Consider the following 6091-nt stretch of genomic DNA (forward strand, 5'->3'; position numbering starts at 1 on the left):
AGGATACTTCCTAAAGTATATGGGGTCTAAATCGTCAATAGCATCCTGCTCTCAAGGGTACGAGTAGCGAGTATTCCGCATGGTATGAAGAGGGTAGTAGAGGTCGGTGTGGGAGCCTGCAATAGGGGTCCTGAGGGACTCTAGCGTTGGTAAGGATCAACGGGACAAGGGAAGTAGCGGTGCGGTGGTCTTCTTTTGAGTAAAAAAGAGGAAATAATATTATATAGTAATAGACAGCGTAGGTACAGAAGACATTGCGTATCAAAAGAAAGAAGAGAAAGAGAACAGAAATGAGGGCGAAACCTCCTAATATACCCAAGGAAATCCCAACGATGACAAATCCAAAGTGACTCATACACTTACGACCGACAGAACCCAATAGAACCTTCCTGACTAATCCAACTCCTCGTAACCCAGTGTATTAACTAATCAATCCATGAAACCTGCTGTCTATCACGACGCCAAACAAGAGTCTGAATAAGCCTTTGATTACTGGCATCAGTTCTTTGCATATATACCCTCAGTCCTTTGGCATTTATCTGGTGCTTTCCCTCCTCATAATCAGAATCCTCTGCAGGAATATCGATCATGCTATAATCATCTTCCTTAATATGATGGAAAGCTGTAAAAATATGGCATTGCAATATCGGTTATGTATGGTAATTACTCATGTGTAAGGGATGACTTATAGTTGGAATAAGGAGGCTTAGGGCTAGGATTATGTAATCAGGCGGTCACTTGGTACTAAGAACTATCTGTATATAAGGAGCAACAAACTCCCATAGTTGTCGCTGGAACTCAGCGGCGCAATAGTATCTTCTTCGCACTATAAACATAGTCCTCACAAAGGACACGTGTTCAAACCCTCCTCAAGTTGTCTATTCTCCCACACTCCAATTCATAAAGGCCGGGTTCAACAGGGGGGATTCTGCACCACCCAGGTTAGCACCTGCTTCCGCTCTGTAGAGGACTACCAATATTCTCTGAGACCTGGCATTGCTGTTCTTCAACCAACCCTCGAGCTCTTCTAAATCTGTAATTTGTACCTCCACTGGCCGAACGGGAGGAACAGCTGCTAAGGGAATGTTCTCAATTGCCCCTCAGATAGTCCTAACTGCTCTGCCGGGTGCGGTGTACTTCAGGATCAAGTTGCATAACTCTGGGAAAGTTATGTTGATCAAAATTCCGATGAATGAAGGCTCGTTCAGGGGATCATTGCAGTCAGAAGTAGGTGGTGGGACGAAGATAAAGAATGCCCATAGAGCATCAGAATCTACTACGGTAACCATTATGGAAGGTCACACGAATTCTGGGAGTACTGCATGCTCTTTCACTTTGTGAGGGCGTCTTCCGGCTGCCCGACCACTGCCGTCATCATCATCATCACTATCACCGGCAGCCTCTTTGAACCGATGGTCTCCCTGTCCTCTTGATAACTTATCCTTCATACCAACATCTGTCATCAGCTACTGAAGAGTACTTGCCAGTGCTTTACAGGTTTCGGAATCACCCCCAGTCCAAATTGGCAGAAAACCATTGAGGGAGGGCAGGTTCATTAAGTAGAGGCATAGGGTATTAAATGCAGCCAATCCAGAGGTGTTTTTATTGACCCAACCTACATTTTGCATTTCCACCATGAGGCTGTTGAGGATTCTGGTGTACACTTCAGGTAGGTTGAGTTGACCTCAAGCCATCTTCACTTTGCTTGCTTGAGTCTTCTTGAATGTCCTCGAACTCGGGGATATCTCTTGAATACTCCGAGATGTCTCTTGGACAATCGGCAATGGCTCGGATCTAATTCATCTCTGTCATACTGGTGAGGGAGTAGTATAAACTGCTGGGCCTGTTGTTGGTCCTGTTGCTGCTGGGCCTGTTGAGCAGACTGTACTAGACTTCGACCGAGTGAGAACTTGACCTGTGACTATGAGTTCCAGGCAAAGTTCTTTCATGGAGCGCTAGCTGGTGGTTGGGGGATAGCATTAACCCTAAGTACAGTGGTCCATACAAGGGGTTCTGGTAAAGCACTGGTGCGTACTGAGGAAACAGTGAAGACTGCTGCTATTGGGCTTGTTGCTGGGCTGGTTGCTGTGTCTTGATCGTTACTTATGTATGGTTCAGAGAGTTTGGAACCAAAGTCGAGAAAGAGGTGAGAATCAGTTAAGGTTACTCTCCAATTATCTGGGAAGATCCCTTTGGTGTCCAATGAAGCTAGATTAGTATTTGGCAGAGTCCGGAGTTCAGTCTGTATTGGTGGAGGTATGGAGTTTTGTTTTCGACTCTTGTTGATCGGGGTGAACCAGGAAAGCACTGGTGACTGTCTCGAGGGTGTTTCTGGTATCTCCTCTAGGATAAGCTTGACAGTTTTGCGGGATGATTTGCGATCTGATGAAGTTCGGTGTTTCTTATGTTTTTGGGACGATTTATGTTTCTTGATTTTTCGTTGGGTCTTTTCGTTATCGTCTTCATCTATCTCATGCAAGTGATTCTTATTGGGAAGTTTATTTGTGTTCTTGAAGCTACCAGGAGTACTCTGAGCGATGTTTGTCTTGAAATAGTTCGCTCAGCACATTTCATAGTTTTGGAGGATTCTCATTTATCATTATGGGTCACCGGTTCTGACTCATTCTCTCTCTGGTATTTATTAATCATGTTTTTCTATTACCCATATGGCTATGATTTACTATATTTCGTGTTACCTTTCTTTAGTATAAATATAGGGTATTCCCCCCTCTAGCTAGTTGGAATAACACGCTCAATTACTACACTTCGCTACATACATTTTCTCTAGTTTGGACTGTGATCATGTTAATGTATCACTGTTGTGAGTATGGTTCTGAGATTAATTGGATTAGGAGAGGGGAATCCCATCTTGTTTGTAAAGATTGCAAAGGTTGAATTACTTGAAAATGGAGAAACTTCACGTATGAGATTTCAACAGGTAATGTTGAGAGCAATGGAGAACTTGAAGTGATAGGTAGAGGAGAACTTGAAGGTGGTTAGGAATTTCTCACAAACATGAAGGAAGGAAGGCGTGCACTTATACCGAGTACAATCAGCTTTTTTCTTGAGCTTATCACAGTCCCGAGAGCACCCACGAATGCTGTAGAAGCACTCAAGGATCCTCGTACTCAATGTTTACTTCAATATATGACGTTGATGATCTAAATACTCCAGGTGCACTTGGCAATACTCGGACGGTACCAATGGTGATGTCAATAACATTCTGGTATTGGGGTTGGTGTTTGTGTTCTTCTTGGTGTTTATACTCTGTCCTCTAGGAAGCTGATTCATAGAGAATGTATTCTTTGAGCCCGTAGTCGATATTAGTATTGTATTTGATATTGAGAACACTGTCTTGATTTCTAAAGACTCCGCAAGTACTCAGTGAGAGAGTGCAGATGTTCAGAGCGATAGCATCTAGCATAACTGGCCGCCTGATTAGGGTGGTGAGTATTTCTTCGTGTTGGTGTTAGTGTTTGTATTGGGTTGATATATGACATCAGACTCGGATTGAAATTCAGCCTTACTGACGGAGTGCAGGTGAGAGCCTCATTGGCTGACAAATCAAATCATTTGAGCACTCTCCAGCAGCATCTGCAGGAAAGACCCTCCTCGGCCTTGGCAGAAAACAAATTTTCAGAGCATTCCCGAGTGCTTTGGTATCATCGTTAGACTTCAATGAAATCGTCTTATCCTTTTTGCAGCAAGCGGTACAGCTCTTCCGCGAACTTCAATAAACATCTTTGAACTACACATCCATTTGAAGCATATGAATGACTGGGAAATCAGTTTTTCCTCCTGGAGCGCGATAAAGATATAGCCGATGACACTCACGACAGCCCAGAAGGCATTCACGATTCCTATTCAGATGCTCATGACCACTCAAATAGTTCAGAGAGCAACAGTATCAATTATCATGATCACGATCCCGATAATAATTCAGATCTAGAATCCGAACCAGATTTTATGATGGAAGGGGCAGATGGAGATGCAAATAGGCATGAGGCAGCGACAATGATTTACAAAGGTACTGAGGAGCATCTCTACTGCTCAGAGTACTATGATAAATGCTCAGAAAACCTTCTCCGGTACCTGTAGTATCTATTCAACTCAGCATACGAGTTTAGAATTGCACGTTATATCATACTATCGAAGGCCTCACATGGAAATATCGACAGTTTCTTTCTACATGCTCCGTCAAGCAGTGGCGAGTGCTCCTACAGGACTGGATGAGATTTTATAAAGAGGTTGGAGAAAATCAATGACATATTGAGAAAGGTGAGCTGGAATCATTCGGAGGGGGATATTGGGGAAGAGAAAATCCATTAATATTACCGGGATCCAATGGTAATTGTGCGATATCTTCTGGGCCAATGGGCCTTTCGGAAGTCATTGGTGTACGCACCATTAGTAGAGCATAATGAATCTGGCGAGAGAATGTACGGAGAAATACATACGGGAGATTAGTGGTGGGAGATGCAGGTCCGGTGAGCCTCACAAGTACTCTATCAGCAGGCGCTAATGCTTTCTAGACAGAATACCATACCGAAGTGGTCGACTGTGGTACAACTTATATGCGCATCAGATGGCACACATTTGACAAATTTTGGTGGGGACATGAAAGCCTGGCCACTCTATCTTACCATCAGGAACATCAACTCATCGGTCCGGAGCAAGCCCACTGGTTATTCGTTAATTCTCCTAGGTCTATTGCCAGTTCCACCTAAGCTCGGGAATAACTCATTCGCTAATTCCGCTTTACGATGTCAGAGTAAAATTGCGCTGCATCCTGCCCTTGTGGAGATCTTTCAGAGCATTCGGGAGCACTCTCAGGAAGGAGAGCTAATCGTATGCACCGATGGGTACGAGCATCTATGCTTTCCGGTGCTGTCGGGTTGAATCGCTGATCAATCTGAGCATGCAAACTTACAAAATATTAGTACTAGTTCTTGTCCAAGATGGGAGGTGGAATTCCACAGTCTTGGTAGCACTCGCTGGAGCCCTACATGTGATCACGAGGATTACCGGGAGAGGGTAAAGCTATTTAGGGAGAATTCGGAAAACCTGGGACGAATGGAATACCTTTTTGCGAGATCAGTGAAGACACTCTTCAATGCTTTCTGTGGTATGCCGGGGGCTAATCCATACGATATCAACAAACTGGACATTTTGCACAATATCTACCTAAGGATGTTGAAGCACATGATGGAGTGATTTCAGGCTTTCTTGAAGAAGCACAATCGATTGGAGGATTTGACAAGGCTTGGTCCTCGATTGCGCCTTCCCCTGTACTGGCAGTACCGAACAAGGCATATCGTGCCACAACCGAATGGCAAGGGAAGGAGATAAGAAATCTGAGGCAACTCATTCTTGAAGCACTCGCGGCTGTTTTGAGAAACCCAGGATTGGCTGTTAGAGGCAACTTCACAAAGGCCTTGAAATATGTACAAGGGGTAATCGACTTCCACTTAATGGCGCAGTATGGGAGTTATATTGTAACGGGGGTCTCTTCTAAGAGAAATAGAATAAAGTAGAATAGAGACGGCCGTGCAAGATAGACAATCAGGTTGCAGATTATTCAAAGATACTATCGCTAGAACTCAATAATCTTTAAGGGCTCTGCTACCGATAAGAACTTGGTTTTTTCTTTCTGATGAAGACTCGAGAGAACAGGACTGAAGGGCGAGAGTGAACCTGAGTATTTATACTCCGAAGGCCTCTATTCTCTGCTCCTAACTCCTTACTAAGTTCCGGTGGGCCTTCCCTCAGTACCGGAAGCAATACCACCACTACCCCGCTTTTCTCTAAGCGTCAGCAGGTGTTTCCGATACCCAAGGCAACCACCCTTAGTCAAAGCCTTTGTAACACCTGCAGCCTTGGTTGCCACACAACCGAGGACCTGCATAAATGAGCTGCCGCTCAGGTGTAAGCTTAATCATTGCTGTTAAGCTTTCGCTTATTGTAGACTTCCCTAGCATAGTCCCTACCTCCTCGGCGGAACTGCAGTGCTCAGAGGATATAGAGGATCACCGGACAATCAGAGCTTCACTCTGGCCGGTCTTCTAGTCACTGGCGAGGCATAGACTCGTCA

The sequence above is a fragment of the Morchella sextelata genome (genome assembly GCF_020137385.1).
Source record: "Morchella sextelata strain SCLS chromosome Unknown scls_25, whole genome shotgun sequence".
Lineage (NCBI taxonomy): Eukaryota > Fungi > Ascomycota > Pezizomycetes > Pezizales > Morchellaceae > Morchella > Morchella sextelata.